Raw genomic sequence first — 18719 nt, 5'->3', positions numbered from 1 at the left:
GCAAATTGTATGCATTAGTTGGGAATAGGATAGATTAGAACGGTGGGAAATGAGAAATGGGCGTAGGCTAATGGCCGGCCATGTAAAAAAGGGGATGACCGCCCATGAAAAGTAGGGCATGTATATAAAGTTCAAAAAGTGAATAAGAAGATCATTCTTGTGTGTGGCCAAAGCTTCTTCTTCTTCTTCTCTTGTTTCTTGCCTTCTTGCTTGTGCTTGAGAGAGGGATTGAGAGAGTGTGAGGGAGTGAGGGAGTGAGGGAGTGATTTTGTGAGAGTGAGGGATCTTGGAGAAGAAGCTCTCCATCTTCTCTCTTCATCTTCCCCTCCTCTCTTCTCTTCTCTTGTCTCACACGTGGCTATGGAGGATGAAGCTCATGGGAGAGGGATTGAGGTTGCTTGAGCTTGCCTCAAGGATCGTGGAGCTACCGGTATGCAAGAAAGAGGAGGGTACTCGATCGAGCATCAAGGTAAGCTCACTACACCTGTAAGGTAGGCATTGCGTGTCGGCTATGTGAGAGGTAGCCATGGCCGCTCGGTTCGAAACACTTGAGCAATAAGTGGTCCGTAGGTCTCAGGGTAGAGCTTGTAGCTCCCCTCCATTTTGTTCCGTTGCCGGGACAGACGGAATCGAGCCTTGAGCACCGCATGCATCAAATCGAGCATAAAAGTAGGGTTTGCAGCCCGAACCGGTGCTCGAGATAGCTAGGAGATTTAGGAGGTTTTAATCCATGAAACAAGTGTTTTGGTTTATTGGAAGCATTAGTATAGGACTACCATTCTGCATCTCTGTTTTGCATTTTGGCTGCACTAGATTAAGGTTAGATTAGGCTAAGAAAAGAGAAAACAGAAGGTTTTGGCTGCTGCTGGAAACAGGGAAACAGGGGACCAGATTCAACAATTCTGGGTGCCATCAATTTGTGCTACTCTAGGTGAGTCTAGTGCTTCTTAGTAGTGCCCTAATCATATCTGGAAAGTCTCTTGTGATTGTGTGTAGCAGGCGTCAAGTGGGATCGAAACGCATCGAAATCGCGCCTGCCGCCAAACGCAATCGGACCAGGTCTCAGTGGTCCGATTCCTAGAATCGAACCACCCGAGTCCTAGAGTCAGACCATCCGATTCCAAGAATCGGACCATCTGACTGAGGGAGTCGGACTGTGTGCTAGTTGTACCACGCGAATCCTAGAGTCGGACCGTCCGATTCCAAGAATCGGACCGTCCGACTACTAGAGTCGAACCAGCCCTGCCCGACTGCAAGAATCGGACCGTGCGACTACTAGAATCAGACCAGCCCTATCTGACTGCAGGAATCGGACCGTCCGACTACTAGAGTTGGACCAGCCTTGTCCGATTCTCAGAATCGGACAGTCCAATTCTGGGAATCGGACCATCCTGCCAAAAGGAAAAATAAGGATCTTTAGTTGACCCTGCCACAGACCTAACCCCCAGGACACAACCCTGAACACCCCCAAGACCCAGTTTGACCATTAGAACCTTAGAGACCAATCGAACTTAGAGCAGAATAGAAAACGCAATACAGACCTTCAGAAAGACCATAGAATAGTCAAGAACCGAGCTTAGAACTCAAATCAAGCTAAGAATGTGGAGAGAAATAGAGTGGAGTTTGCATTAAACGCTTTCTGCATCAGCACTTCACTCTTGTGTTCCACTAAGTTTGCACTGCAAGAAAAGGGAAAAGCCTGTTTTCGCACCAAGCACCACGAAAGCACTAAGCATAACGTGTGAATAAGGATTGCAGCTGCTTTCAAATAACAAGGAACACATCAAGATATCTAATAACATTAAGGAACCCACTAGTAGGAGAAGACCCCAAGACTTAGACAGGTGTCTGAGTGCCCTACTAGTAGGACCTGGAGAAGACACAAAGGCACGGAAAGCAGCAATATAGAGGATTGGATGCTACTGGAGCTGCCTGGATTTATTGACAACCTCATGGAGCTGGAAGCAGAAACAATGTCGGGATCAAGAGGCAAACGAGGAGAGGACCAATTAGACTTAGGAGAATTTCCAACCTCAGTCCAGGAACTGGTCCACAACTACGATCTACTCACTAGGACCGTGATCCAGGGCACACCTGTAGAGGAAGTGGTAGCAAACTTGGAAGAAGAGAGAAGAGCAATCAAGAGAGCGCTAGAAGGCATAATTGTCTACAACCATGAGCAAAGGGCTAGAAGGCTACAGCAAGACGTAGATATGTACGAGGCTAGACGAGTGCTAGACCTAGCTGGAGCGGCCAAATTTGGACCGAATGTAGAGAGGGAATGGGCAGTAGAGGCTGACATGACATTGAGCGAACAGGTAGCAAAGCGACTCTTGGACAATATGTCCGTTGAACAGAGCGCTACTTCCCTAGCCACTGTGCTACTATCGGGATTGTGAGTCACGAAAGGGGCTAAAGGGCAAGCTAGAATCCCCATCGTAGCAAAACAACTAGCTAGATACGAACCTAGCAGTGACCCGTACAGCTTCATGGAGTAGTTCGAGCAAGTATGTGAGGCAAACGGTCTTACAGAGCCTGCGCAGCGAGCTCAAGCTTTCGGCCTGTGCTTAGGCGATAAGGGGAGGACCTGGTATTCTAGTCTAGATGACGCAGAACGTACGAACTTTGTTCACCTTAAAGGCCTCTTCATCAAGAGGTTTTTGGAGGCAGGGTATTCGGATAACCTCATCGTTACGTTGATGAATATCAGTCAAAGGGAGAAGGAAGACGTTAGGGATTACGTCACTCAGGTGCGTAGCCTCTACAAGAGAATCCCTGCCAATGAGTGACCTACCGAGAGGGCAATATCTACAGTGTTCATGAACGGGATTCGGAGTGAGGAGATCTACAAGGCTTTGGCCAGTAACTCCACCTTGCAATGAGACGTGCTAGCTAGAGTTTTTGAGGAGGCAATACGCGTAGATGATCAATTCAGAAAATGCAGCATGAGGAATACCAACCAAGAGAGTGCAAGCCAAAGGGACCCTGAGAGATCAACTACTTCGGGGGAAAAAGCAACTGCTAGTGTGCAGGATAAGGGAAAGAGTGTAGACCACGACCAGGGGATGGCAAAAATGAGAATGGAGATTGCACGGTTGCAAGAGCTGGTAAGGAAGCCTGTGAGATCGCATGTACAATGTATATACTACGGCAGCAATCACCTCCCAATTGAGTGCCAAGATCCTAGATCTCGACTGTGCTCAAATTGCGGTAGATTCGGGCATGATGCAGTGCATTGCAGAATGCCAAGGAGATTCCCATACGCGCAGCAGTACAACCCTCCATACTTAGGTAATAGGCCACCCAATTTCTTTGGGAGGGGAGCCCAGTTAGCTCTCCCAGCACCGACTGACTCAAGACCTGTCGTACCTAGGCTGGAGATGAACCCAACTGGTATACCTAGAGCACCAGCGCCTTTTGTAACCCACCCATCTAGCGATGCTCCTGTTCACTTTGTGGAGGAGCCTAATGAGGAAGAAACATATGTCAACCCGTACATATCCTATGACGAGGAGGGCAACCCAGTCCTGATGGACTATCGGCCGGTGCTGGTGATGGCTTTAGGAAGAGGAAGAGGCAGAGGCTTTGGAGGGCCAAGCCAAGATCCAGTCACATGCTGGACTTGCGGCCACCCAGGCCACATTTCATCATGCTGCCCAGAATGAGAACAAGCTAACAAGGACAAAGCGGATCTCCGATGCACAGAGTGTGGAATCACACATCTGTTTCCTGACTGTCCTAGGCGGAAGCCATCAACCAGCTCTGCCAACATGCCATCGGTGCCTTTGGGGCTTTTTGGAGTGGAAACCTTTGACAGTGAGGATACACCCATCCACTACATGTTATGATGCGAGCTCAAACAAAACAGGCAGGCATCTCTTTGCCAGGGCCAAGTAACCTTGACGCAACCTCAATAGGAAAGAAAAGCCGGAGGAGACAGAAAAAGAGAACCGATGCAAAGGTAACTCTTAAAACCGAGGAAACAACTACGTTAGTAACAGGAAAGAGGGTCACAAATGCATAGGCGGAGACCTTAGCTCCTAAGACAGCCGAGCTAGGGAGTGCCAAGGTAGGGGAATATCCCCATCCCAAACGGCAGCTCGAGGCAATAACTAAGGTCAAGGAGTGGGTCAAGGACACCCAAAAGCACCTCAAGGATGCTGAACCCATATTAGAAGATCCTAATGATGATTTCTCTAGCGTGAGCACACCAGTCTCACCTTCAAAACCACAAGCTGCGAGCATACCTGCACCACTGGGGGCAACTCAGCAGCAAGGCCAAGGGGAAACTTGCCAGGGCAGACAGAACGCATGGCCTAGAAATGCTAGCCTCAGGGGAAGGCAAGAGCCCAGTAGCCTCCTCACAACCTTGTTGTCTACTCCAATAACTCTAAGCTTGGAAGACCTGCTTAGGCAGAATCATTCCTTATGGCAAGAGTTAAAAGACTTGATGGAGAGACACACAGGACTTTCGGGTGCTGATCCGCATGATCATGACGCAGTTACACAGATCCCAAGTCTAACTCTACACTCAACTCCTAAGTCTTTGCACATCAATGCTTTTTGGGAAGGCACTGAAATGCATGCAGTTTTACCCGTCCTAGCCTTAGGAGATATGACGCAAAAAGAAATTGTAGACACAAGCGCAGATGTTAGTGTACTAAGCCATGCAGTCTTAGAGGCATGGGGAAACCCTCCTGTAGAGACTGCCAGGTTTAACGTCACATTAGTAAATGGAATGAAGGTAAGACCATTCGGGGTCTTAAAGAATTGGCCAGTAAAGATTGCCGATGTGCAGTTTTCCGTAAACTTCATTGTCATGAAGGGAGTGGATTACGACATACTATTAGGCCGACCTTGGATGAGGAATGTGCATGTCATTGAGGACTGGAGCAATGGTTTGATTTTCCTAGGGAACAAAACTAGTGCAGTAAGGGTAGAGATGGACATATGGAAGATGACCCCTGTTGACCTAGATGCCATCTCAGCTATGCTGAAAGGCGATACTCAAATGACCAAACCCTATGGATCACTCACTAAATATATACCTTGCCCTAAGGATGAGAGGGATTGGATGCAAGTTTTGGCAACCATTGACCTACCATTCTCGAATGAGGAAGAACTATATCGGCAAGCTGCTAAAGCCGCAACCATGCCAATTGAGGAGCCAATTGTGCCACTCTGCATGATGGCAGGAAGCTCACTCAACCCAGGCAAACCAGCCTCGTTCCATATCCCCAACAACAAACTAGAACTTTAGGAAATCGTAGAGTATCTGACCAATAAATTGGAAGGCAACTTGGCTGCTAACTTAAAACCTCTACGTGATCTATTAGCTAAGCCAGAATGGAAATGGACCAAGGTCCACGACCTGAATTTGTTATATAACTGGGCTTTAATTACTGATGGCAAGGAGACTGGAGAGGAAAGCTTAGGTGATGATGAGTAGTCAGAAGGACAGGACTCTGACGATGAGAAGTATGAGGACTGTTGCTCTACGGGAGAGGAGAGTGAAGAAGAGATAGATACAATAGAGTATGACACGGAAGGAAAAGCGATAGAACAAATCAAGGCAGACTCGAGGCCTAGGAGAGGAAGGACCAGTCAGAACGAAAAAGGAGTCATGCGAATGGAGTGTGACAGATCCTGGCTAGAACACATAGGAGCCGTGGATTACGAGCAAGCCGGAGTGGCACGACTATGGGTAATCCCAGTGCTCAAGACGGATGCACCTACTGAACTACGACCCCCTGGGGAAACACCTTCCTCAAGTGAGGGATGCGAGTTTAACTCAGAGTCAAAAGTCAGCACTGAGAGTGATCCTGAGATACCACAACCTTCTAAAGTCAAATGCACCAAGGGAGACTTGCCAGTCCACCTAAGGCACAGGAGGCTAAAGGAGGAGGCCAGGAAGCAAGCAAAGGACTCAGAAGCAGAAACGCAAAAGAAACCGCAGGATCTACCCAAACGGTTTACAAAATTTAAAAAGGGTGATAGAGTGGTGATTTTGCTAGGTGAGAAAAGACAAGGCCAAACTACTGAACTGATCGAGGGACCCGCCAAAGTCAAGGAAGTTAACTTGGCTAGGGAAGGTGAAAAGCCTAGGCCTGTATTCATTACAGATGACTTGACGGAGGATGAGGAGACCAAACTTGTTGCTCTCTTGCAAGAGTACATTGACGTATTTGCCTGGACATTGGATGAACTTAAGGGAGTCGACCCTAGGGTTGTGACTCATAATATCCCAATGGTCCCTGATGCAGTACCAACGAAACAATGACCTTACCCCATGAATCCCAAACACGCCCATGCAGTAAAAGAGGAGATTGATAAACTCATGAGGGCATGATTCATATATGAGATCGAGCACACGGACTGGGTATCACCTATCGTGATTGTCATGAAGAAAAATGGAAAAATCCGAGTGTGCGTAAACTACAAGAAAGTGAATGCCGCTACGAAGAGGGATAACTATCCTTTACCTTACACCGAGCACATGCTTGAGAGGGTAGCAGGTAAAGAAGCCTACAGTTTTCAAGATGGTTTCTCGGGCTATAATCAAGTGCAAGTGCACCCCGACAACAGGCACAAGACTGCCTTTGCCACAGAATGGGGTGTATTTGCCTACATTGTCATGCCTCTTGGGCTCATAAACTCACTTGTGACTTTTCAATGCCTAATGTGCACTATCTTTAAGGACATGCTTAGGCGCGAACTGGAAGTGTTTGTAGACGACTTATGCGTACACTCTAGTTGGGCCAAACACTTAGAGAAATTGAGAGCTGTCTTTGAAAGGTGTAGGTTGTACCACCTCTCATTGAACCCCTTAAAGTGCCACTTCTGGGTGAAATACGAATGCATCTTAGGGCACATAGTGTCAAGGAACGGCATTGCCACTGACTTTTCTAAAGTCAGAGTCATTGTTGACTTACCACCACCCGATAACTACAAGGGAGTTCAGTGCTTCTTAGGACACACTGGATATTATCGACGCTTTGTACTAAATTACGCACTAATTGCTAGACCATTGTACAAGCTGTTGATAGTGTTCGAGTGGACTGAGGAATGCCAGCGCGCATATGAGGAGTTGAAAAAGGCTCTTACTACTGCACCAATCTTACGAGCCCCAGACTGAAACATAACGTTTCATGTACACATAGACGCCTCTAAGTTCGCTATTGGAGCCGTGCTATGCCAGCCTAGTGAACATAACTTAGATTACCCTGTGAGTTTTGCCTGCATCCAGCTCACAGAGACCGAGATGAACTATTCCACGACAGAAAGGGAGGGGTTGGCCATGGTATTTGCGGTAAAGAAATTTAGGCATTACCTGTTGACCACTCCCTTTGTCTTCTTTGTTGACCATCAAGCCTTGCTATATCTTGTGAACAAGCCTTGCGCTGTGGGATGCATAGCTAGATGGTTACTCCTTCTACTGGAGTTTGACTTCTCTGTGGCTGTACGCAAAGGAAAGCAGCATTACATGGCTGACCACATGTCCCGCATACCCACAGGAGAAGCCGCTGGACAAGGCATACCTGACAATTTACCGAATGCTCATCTCTTTAACCTGTCTAGTGAGAGAGAATTGTTTAAAGATGATCTGACGCTGTACTGGGCCGATGACATAGTGCAAGTGCTAGAGAGCGGACTACCCGAGAGACCCATTGAGAAGTCCAGGCTAAGAAGACTTATCCTGAAAATTCAGCCATACCAATTGATAGCCAGCCAACTCTACAAGTTGGGACAAGACGGTTTATTGTGCAGATGCGTATGTGAGCACGAGATGCACAATGCATTGAAAGAAGCACATGGCGGAATCGCTGGAGGACACTTTAGTGGGGACACAACAGCCCGAAAGGTGCTACAATCCCAACTATGGTGGCCCACCCTTTTCCGCGATGCAGCTAAATTCATAAAGCACTGCGATGAGTGCCAAAGGACCAAAGTGCCTATGCGAAAAGACAAGATGGAGTTGACCCCCTGTCATAGCCCGACAACCCTTTGAAAAATGGGGCATTTATTTTATTGGACCTATCAGTCCTACGGCACAATATTCCCAAGCTCGCTATATCATAGTGGCAACCGATTATCTAACGAAGTGGGCAGAGGCACGAGCCACGAGGAATAATGATGCTAGAACCACTGCAAAGTTCTTGTGGGAGCAGGTCATTTCATGGTTTGGCTGTCCAATCGAACTTATAAGCGACCAAGGCACGCACTTCATTAATGAGGTGATTTTCCACCTGCTCTCTACCTTCCTAATAATTCATCGGAAGTCCTCTCCCTATTACCCTCAGGCTAATGGCCAAACCGAATCCACGAATAAAATCTTAGTCAACGTGCTTACAAAGGTAGTGTCTACTTCAAGAAGTGACTAGGACAACAAGCTAATGGCGGCCTTGTGGGCCTATCGCACAGCTTATAAAACGGCTGTAGGACAGATGCCTTTTAGGCTGATGTACGGAACTGAAGCCATTTTACCCTTAGAATTCTTCATCCCTAGCTTAAGGATAGCAGTCCAGGAGCGTTGGGAGGGAAGAGAGGCTTGGACCAATTGCTTAGTGGAGTTAGAGCACCTAACGGAGACCCGACTCCTCGCCACTCACTCTCTGATTTGTGAGAAGGCTCGACGCAAGATGTGGTTTGACAAGCATGTCAAACAACGAGACTTTGAACAAGGGGACCTTGTTCTGCTATACTCTGTAAAAAGACATAAACAGAAGATGAAGTTTTGGGGGCTAGGGCCTTTCAGAGTACGCATGATTGGTAGAACAGGGAATGTTGAGTTAGAGACACTTGAAGGCGAAGGAATAGGCTTTTTTAATGGCAGCCGCATAAAGAAGTACTATCCTCCTTCCCATCCATTACATGAGCCACCCATGCTAGAACCCCCAATGAATGTCTGCATGGCTACTATAACCGACCTTACAGATCATGAAGAAGCAGTGGCACCGGCATATCTACGAATCACAGTCACAGCAGGAGCGACGTATTCTTTCGATGCCTTGATTGATGAAGGTGCCGACTACAACATCTTGATGCATGACCATTGGACATGCATTGGTCAAGCGAAACTACAGCCCACTAATGCCAAACTCACCCCATTTGGGGGTAATGCTTATTCACTCCTAGGGAAGTGCAAGGTAGTCGTTTCTATCGAGTCTAAAAGTTTACCAGCTTTCTTCCATGTGTTGCCTGACACTAAAGGAGCCGGTAATATGTCACTATTAGGTCGTACTTTCAAGAAGCAAACGAACTGTAATGTGGATTACAACCTAAACCGCATTCATCTTGCTATAGGCAATGTGCGTATAGTGACGACTTTCAGCAAGGGCTGTCCTAGCTCCTCCACCATTATGAAGCCACTAGCAGAAACCCCTATGACCACGCTTTAGCCCAAGTCTAAACAGAAGAAAACTAAGGCCTCATGCCAAGCTCTCGACCCTAGGCCCAAACCCACCAAGAGTGCTCACAAGGCCAAGGATTCCTAGCTTATATGGGTGCCAAAATAGCAAAGACCACATCCGGGTAGACCACCCAAACATGATTCTAAATGCCAAAATAATCAGCCATCACGGCCTAAGAGACAATCTAGACGCTATCGACGTAGACACACAACCATGCCGCTATGGATCCCCAAAGATCTCTTGCGAGCAAAAGGATACTACGAGGGCAACCCCTGGATTTGGGTGCCTAAAAATGGCAAGTTTAAAAGCTCATCTACAAGCAATCTTACCCCAGTGAGGGAGGCTTGTACACATGGTGCCCAAAGGCATAGTCAGCAAACCATTGCCCGCTGTGGCTAGTAAGCCCCAGCTCATCTATCAACCAAACCAAACGCCACAAGCCTTAGACTTACCTAATCCAGAGAACTTAAATACCCCCATGACTGCTCACCCAGCACAACTCCCATGCTCCCAGAGCTTCCTACAGCACCTCAAAGTGCTTCGGAGTGCAAAGCCACACCTATGACACCAATGATGGAGTCACCACTATCCAGTCCATTCGCACCATTCCCACCAGCAGGTCTTAAACCTTCCTACGCGGTACGACCTTTCCTTTCCTTGGCTAAAGACCTCGCCGCAACTTTTGGGGATGACTTAGTAACCTGCATCAAGATGTTGGACAAAACTTTCACTACATTCGCTAGAAGTTATGAGAGGCTAGACCTAGGTCTTCTTGACAAAACACTTGCTTCGGATGTTCGTACATTACCATGCACTTGGGAAGAATAAGAACTTATGATCGGTAAATTCCCCAAAATTCCTGTTGAACTGATAGCAAACGACGAAATCTCAAAGGAGCAAGCTACCCTCAGAAGACTAATCACTTCATATCGTAAGCCTCCTCGTTCTGTTCTTGAGCACGAGTTGCAAGAGCTCACGCAGATGGCAAGCTCGCCTTCCACATTCTTGCAGCAGTGGTTTGCTCTGAGAATCCAATGGGAGAAAAAAGGTTGCCAGATAATGACCAATGCTGAGCAACGCAGGGTAGTTAAAACCATCGAATATGACTCTACTTATGTGGCACCTATCTTGTTCAGGGTTTTGGCCATCACCCGCAACCAGCATTTAGACGACCATGTGCTCGCTCACCCTTACATTGACCGATTCCTTACGGAAGAGGAATTACATGTTGCAAGCCGCCTTAATACTAGAGATCTCTTTCACGATGTCTTGACCTACATCTCCCAAGTTTCCATACTTGATTGTCATGCCCAACTCGAATACAATCCAAGCTTCTATGATTGGTTATTGGCTAAGTAAGTCAATCCACGAAAAACAACATTTGCCTCGTACTTCTTGTGCTAATCCTAGGAAGGATTCCTTGAAAGATCCAAGACGAGGGGGGAGCAATGTGAGCAAGAGAAGAGCAAAATGAGAGTCAGCAAAATGAGCAAGAGCAGAGCAAAATGAGAGTCAGCAAAATGAGAGTCATGCTATCTAGCAGAATGTTATGATTAATTGAGTTTCAATGGAAGATACTGCAAAAGGAAAACAATAGCAATTGGTGCTGTGAACCTGTCTCTAAAATTCAAGCCTCTAAGCAAGTATACCAATTTTTGACACATACATTTTTCTCTCAAAATTGAGTTTTGTTATAAATAAGCCGATTTTTAAGCATTAATGTTGGCATGATGTGTTAATAGGTAACCACCATGGTAGGACAAGACAAAGGGGGCAAACTCCCATTTTCTGAAGAAAAGATGACCAAGTTCGGCAACAACGTCGAGACACGAAGATTCAGTCAATTCACCTTCAAGCACACGCTGAACCTGGATGAGGCCATTTTGGAGGAACTTGCAGTCAAAGAATTGGTGGACAGATGCCACCTCCACAAGTATGTGGAAAAGGTGGGGCAGGCCATGGATTACGGCATGTGTGCTGAATTTCTGAGGAACTTTGACAAGGACAGGAACTGTGGCACTATCATAGTGAGGACAGGGGAGCAGGAAAGAAGAGTTGAAGTGCCCCTCAATGCGGCAATCGTAGAGAAGGCCTTGGGGCTCGTATCCAAGAAAGAGAGGCGGCCGAGAAGGGATGTTTACGCCATGCTGGAGGTAAAGAAAGAAGAGGTGCACAGAGTGGATGGAATCAGCTTGGCTGACATCCCGGATCCAGCAGTGAAGGTGCAAGCAAAGATGATCCATACACTCTTCTCGGGCCAAAGATACAATGCATTGATGAACAGGATCGGGGTCCTGTTGTTAGAAAGCATCGTAGTAGGAGTCCCTGAGGAGGTAGACTGGAATGGGTTCGTGCAAAAAACCATTCAAAGCTCAGCTGCCCTTCTCACTCCAGTGGAAGCACTAGCAGGAGGAGAATCCCGTGCCTCAACAGCACGCTCCACAAGGAAGAAACCTGCCTCAAAGGCGGCCACAATTAGATATGGTGGTGTTTTGACAGCCATCATAAATGAAGCAATGAAGGATGCTAGAATCATGGAAGAGCAAGTTGCACATCAAAGCCCATTGCATCAAAGCCCACCTCACCATGAAGGAGAAGAATCAAGTGAATGAACGATAAGTGACAAGGGAGAACAAGAGGTGTCGCCTACACACGCAAGCAAACCAGAAGGACAAAAGAAAGGGGACAGGAGACAGAAGGAAAGGAAAGAGGAATTAAGCAAAGGAGAATGAGCTGAAATCAAGAGGGCTCAAAGAGAGTCTAGGAGAGCTGAGGAAGAAAGAAGGAGGAAAGAGGAGGAAGAGCTTGCAAAGATAAGAGAAGAATCAAAGAAGGCAGAAGAGGATAGGAAAAGAAGGGCGGAAGAAGAAGCTGAAGAGCAGAGACTGAAGGAGCTGGCCGAGTTGGCAGAGGCTACACGAAGATCTGTGGAAGAGACCCACGGGGGTGGAGAGCTCGAACCTGTGAGCCCCATCATAAAGCCAAAGCTAGTTCAAATGTGGAGGTAGCTCCAGTGGCTGTAGGCAAGGGCAAGTCCCTACTACATCCACTTCCTTCCTCTTTTGTGCCTGCAACGACTGAAACCACGACTACAACCACCACACAACCCACACCTCCCCTCGACACGGCACAACTAATGAACATGATGCAAATGCTAGTGAGCAAAGTGGCTGAGATCGTGCCAGGAACCGGATTGAAAAGGCCCGCTGCCCGCAGATGTAGAGTCACGGAAAGACCCTAAAAGACAAAGACTGGAGGCATCAACCACCACACCCCATACTCCCATGCCTGCCGACACTGACTATGACGCATATGTGGCTAAGCTACTGGCACAACTAGACAAGGCGAAGGAAGAGAAGAAAGTGGCCTTGATGGAGCTAGAAAAAGAAAAAGATACGTCAGCTACTCTTAGGCTAGAAGTCTCAAGGTAGGGAGCCGACCGACGAAGAGAAATGAAGGCCCTGCAGGACCAGCTAGTAGCAAAAGCAAAGAAAGCCTAGGACAACGAAAGCCACCTTAGACAAAGGCTGGAAGACGAAGAGCAGAACCTGGTGGCAGAGCAAAGGAGTCTAAAGCTATTAGTGCAGCAATACAATGATCTACAGCAAAAGGTCGCTCAAGTGGAAACGCTAAGACAGGAGGTTCAAGAAGTCGAAGCCAGTACACCACAAGAACATACCATGGAGCTCCGTTTGTGGTAGGAGCTAGAAGAACAAAACAGATTAATAAGTGAAATCGAGTTTCTAAAGAGTGAAGGGCCAGGAGTCTCAGCAGCAGAAGCAAAACGGCTACAAGATGAAGCGCAAAGATTACAAGATGCGTTGGAGACCTCCATGAAGATGTAGAGGCCCTCATGGCCATGGCTTTCAATCAAAAAAGGCTATTCCTTGCTGAGATCCAAATCCAAGAGCAGTTGGTGCAGGAAAAATCAGAAGTACTGGCCGAGGTGCAACAAAGGCTTAGCATTGTAGATCAAGCCAAAGGGATTGCTGAAGATCAGCTGGCTCAGAGGTTAAGAGAAAGGAACCAGTGGTGGTTTTTAACAAATGAGCAGCAACAGGTAGTGACCACCCGGCGAGCCAACTGGAGGAAGATAGAAAAAGGATGGAAGAAAGAGGTATGGATTGGGAGAGGAATAATTTTGACAGGGTGAGAGACTTGACCGAACACTTGGCAGTGGTGGCAGAATGCAAAAGGGTGCTTGCAGAAGCCAAGGTTGAAGCTGTCGAAATAACTACTAAAACACAGCGGCAGGCCTTCCTCAACATGGTACTCCATGTCACACAAGTTGAGGGCGATGATCTAGTGGAAAAGGTGAAAAGAAAGTTGGAGCTGACCACCCACGCTCTAAGATATGGTCTTCAAGAGCGGGAGCTCCCAATGAGTACAGGGATCACTAAGGAGCAACAATTCCACTACTTACGATGTACGGGCCTTTCCACTGCTGAGCTCAAGGAGCTAGGTTTTGAGGAGCATGAACAGCCACCACCACTGCCACCAGTCATCCCATCTGTGGTTGAGCAACATGTCGAAGAGGATCCGAATTTCGAGCAAGGTGATGAAGAAGAGCAACAAAGAATGCCGAGTCCGCCTCAAACCGATCTCCCACAGGAAGAACCTGTTGCAGATGCCCATCTGCCTGAGCATATAGTTGCAGCAAGGAGGAGAAGACAAGAATTAGCTGAGGAGGCCCAACGCCGAGCACACACAATTCCAAGACAACTTCCTGAAGAGCCCATGCCACTGAGAGGTGATGCACATCCTGTAGACTGGCCCTAGGAGTTGGTCATCTGGCGTCAGCAAGAGTTCCAGAAAAGGTCATTTGAGCTCTCATTTGCTTTCCCACTCTCTCTGGACCGGGCCCTACCTCTAGGAGTCTTAGCAAAGATCAAGGATCTAGCTAATGAACTTGCAAACAAGTGGATTGAAGAGAGGAGCCTGATAATAACTAGGTGGCGACAAGAACCACAGGATTACTGGGAAGATAAGGTCTGGTTCCCAAAACCGTCCAAGGCTACGAGGCACAGCCGAAATGGTGGAGGAGGATTTGGGACACCAATTTTGACGCATGGACTACCTTTTGCAATTCACTCCCCGAAGAGCGTAATGATCCTATCTACATGCCCTACCCCTGTAGGCATGGAGTGGACTATGATATAGACTTGCATGGGGATTACGACTTCCCAAAAATATATAATGTAAATGCTAGGAGCCTTGAGGAATGCTTAGTGTTTAGGTTAGAAGATATACTTCCTTCTATAAATCGTTTCCTTGCAGACTTCTCTTCCTGCCCAGATCTAGTGTTTTTGACCACTTGTAATTACCTCCGACTTATCAAATTCCTGCTACTCCAAAAACCCATAGCAGAGGAAGCCCATCTCCCCCCACTCTTCTTTGATATCAATCTAGGAATAGATAGTAGAGCTATGACTAGGTTAATGATGCGGGCTACTCTCCTTCCTTCCTTCTGTCTAGAGCTCTTAGAAAATATGAGTGACACCTGCTTCACAAGGTGTAATCACCCTTTCTTGTCAACCACTCCTCTGAGAGCTAAGGCCGATATTAAAGAATACCTACAAAGTCACTCATTCTTATCTCAATGCCTGCGACGACCGCCCCGTGATTAAATGGGTGTGATATGCCTTGACAATTGTAATCCCTCTCTCATTCTCAAAAAAAAAAAAAGAAAAAGAAAAGAAAGCAAAGAGAGAGAAAGCCACAAGGAAACAAAGACAAGATGACTGGAGAGAAAGACAAGAGTAAAAAATAGCAAAGCTGAAAGATGAATCTACTACTAAGCAAGTTAACAAGGAGAACACTTCACATGTGCTTGCAGTCTCCCTTCATTATTATTGTGCACCACACTCATTGCATCTAGGGTTCTCCCTAGCCCCTTCCCCACTTCACACTTAGGGCACATCAAGGGCAAGACTTTCAGACCTATCACCCTAAGTTTTGCACCGCACCTCCAACGATGCACGAACTGGGTCCTCAAGTGTGGGGCATTACCAAGGGCTTGCCCAAGGTTAGACCCATCTCCCACTTCCACTGGCACGGGCACCATGCACTACACAGTGAAACAAACACACCCCCTAGGAAGTGCACAACTTTTCTTGCAGGTTATGTTCGTGTTTCAAGAACTGGCTGCTTGGCTGAAGAAGATCATCCACTACATCCTCCAATGACAAGGAATTTTTCCATGAGTCAGACATGACTCCATTACTGCAACTTCAGGAGCTTCGCTCCGAAGGTTTAAATGGCTCAACAAATTTCATCAGTGCCATCTACCCACCAGTTCCACCTACCAACCAGTTCCACCCACCAGTTCCACCCACCAGTTCCATTCACAAGCATCAGTGCCATCTACCCACCAGTTCCACCTAGCAACAGCAACATCTATCCCACTACTTCCCACCACAGTGCCATGGGACTGGCACTTGGCTAGGAGGGGGGTAATGTTTACTGCAGCACAAAGGAGCGGGAAATGGAAAAAATGAAATAGCAAAAGGCGCAGGACAAAAGGAAGAAAAAGGTGCCTTAACTGGTAACCAGACCCTGAAAAAATTAAAAGCACGGGCACGACCCTCAGGAAGTCTTAGAGTCACCCAAGGAAAGTAAAAGAGTAAAAAGCGCACCATTAAGTGTGAAAGCGCTTCCGAATCCTTGTAAAAGAGCGCCAGGCTCACTCCTGCGCAAATTGTATGCATTAGTTGGGAATAGAATAGATTAGAACGGTGGGAAATGAGAAATGGGCCTAGGCTAATGGCCGGCCATGTAAAAAAGGGGATGACCGCCCATGAAAAGTAGGGCATGTATATAAAGTTCAAAAAGTGAATGAGAAGATCATTCTTGTGTGTGGCCAAAGCTTCTTCTTCTTCTTCTCTTGTTTCTTGCCTTCTTGCTTGTCCTTGAGAGAGGGATTGAGAGAGTGTGAGGGAGTGAGGGAGTGATTGTGTGAGAGTGAGGGATCTTGGAGAAGAAGCTCTCCATCTTCTCTCTTCATCTTCCCCTCCTCTCTTCTCTTCTCTTATCTCGCGCGTGGCTATGGAGGATGAAGCTCATGGGAGAGGGATTGAGGTTGCTTGAGCTTGCCTCAAGGATCGTGGAGCTACTGGCGTGCAAGAAAGAGGAGGGTACTCAATCGAGCATCAAGGTAAGCTCACTACACCCGTAAGGTAGGCATTGTGTGTTGGCTATGTGAGAGGTAGCCATGGCCGCTCTGTTCGAAACACTTGAGCAATAAGTTGTCCGTAGGTCTCGGGGTAGAGCTTGTAGCTCCCCTCCAACTTGCTCTTATGCTCAAACCCCCTCACCGTAGCCTTCAATGAAGCTTTTTGTAGTTGTGGGATGGCTCTGATACCATGAAAATAGCTAAGAGTGAAGAGAGGTGAAGGCAAGAACACAAATACAAACAACAATGGAGGCTTGACCACATAGAGAGATAGGGCTGAAATCTTCTTTTTCCTCTTTCTTCTTCTTCTACACAAAAGAATTAAGTCTTAAAAAATATGATAAAAGATGAATATGAAAGTACCACACGTAGTCATTATGTGTGAACCCACTAACAAAAAAAGAGGTTGCACAATAAATGTGCCATAACTATGGATGGACTACATGGGTGTAGTCTAGTTGTAGAATCATTGGTCCTCATGTCGGTCACCTAACATGCAAGTGAATAATATTCTACCATATCACCACGATGCATAGTGGATGCCAACTCATGTAGAGCTCGATATTTTAATAGCTATGACCAATAGACACACTTAAAACTATGCTTGAACCTTATACCACTTTAGGACACATTTTAGCCTTATCTTAGGAGGTCAAGGACCTGTAACTCCTCAAAAACGTATATAATGCTTTTCACAAATGCAAACAATAGATACATCTTAATCACTTCATTGCACATGATATACCCTAAGGGTATCTAGGTGCATTTGAGAGCTATAATTTCTAGCAAATCCTTACTCTCAAGATTATCTTAGGACTAGTTACAACTTTAACTTTTGAATTGTAGCATGCAAAGCTCTAGTCTAGGCCACATGACTACCCACACATATTTGGACATTAAATAGATATACGAGAGTACCAATACCAAGGATATCACATTGTTGCAATAATAAAAAGACATCTTATTGTGCACATGAAGTAGACTAGGGGCTCCTTTGAGTAATGAACTCCTCCATATAAGTCACAAAATAGGACCTAAGCTAGGGCTAATCCACCCATACTCACTCATCCCACCAAACACATATCCACACCTAGATGCACTTTAACTAGAGTAAACATGCTCTTAGGATCACTACAAAGATTGAAACTCTACAAAATCATGAGTATATTAGGTACACCATGTTAACATTAGACACCTAGGGTCACACATCACATCACAACCTAGATCTTGAAGTCCAACCACATAGACGGAGGCTATTTGCAAAACTAAAGACATCGAAAGTCTCCAAGACATTGAGGTTCCTTCTTCCCACGCACGTTGCCTACTAGGGCTATGTGAACTTTTCTTATACTTTATGACCTAGATGGGTGTTTCTTGCTAGCAAGAAGTACTACCTATGCTTCCAAGTCCATAAGTTATGATTGTTGAAGCACACACATGGATACTAAAGGTGAAGAAAAACAAAGACTAGGAAAATAAAGAAGGGGTAGTCAAAGAAACAAGAAGTGTATTATGCTAGGATTTGGAGATTGGGTTGCTTGCAATCTACTTATTCATCCCTATCCCTCGAAAACTTTTGTTGATGGACCGTAATGGGACACTTCTTTTTCCTTTTCCCTCACTCACACCTACCTCTCTCTCTCTCTCTCTCTCTCTCTCTCTCTCTCTCTCTCTCTCTCTCTCTCTCTCTCTCTCTCTCTCTCTCTCTCTCTCTCTCTCTCTCTCTCTCTCTCTCTCTCTCTCTCTCTCTCGGGCAAAATGCATCATGGCACATGATGATGGGGTAGGACACTACAAGGTTTAGGCCTCACACCGATGTTCAAAGCAACAAAAATGTTCACCAAAAATTTGCCCCCGTCATCGCTAAACGCGTCGATATTAGTGACCCAAATTGTGACGCTAATAGTGATGCATGCAGTAAATTTGTGACACCACTAATAGCAATGGTTATAGAGAAAAAAAAATTGTGGCAAGCTGCCCTGCCACATGTAGCACTATGTGCTATATTTGGGCCATACAAAAGAGTTACATTAATGTGTACAATGGCCATTAAGCGCTCATGGAATCATGGCAAGATACAAAGGATGATAATAATATAGTGCATAGAAAATGCCCGCATAAATCACAGGACCAAAAAA

Source organism: Lygodium microphyllum, chromosome 13 (genome assembly GCF_053477565.2).
Source record: "Lygodium microphyllum isolate KBCC chromosome 13, Lygodium_microphyllum_v1.1.10, whole genome shotgun sequence".
Taxonomy (NCBI): Eukaryota; Viridiplantae; Streptophyta; class Polypodiopsida; order Schizaeales; family Lygodiaceae; genus Lygodium; species Lygodium microphyllum.
The sequence above is the reverse complement of the archived record's forward strand: the minus strand, read 5'-3'. Positions refer to the sequence as shown.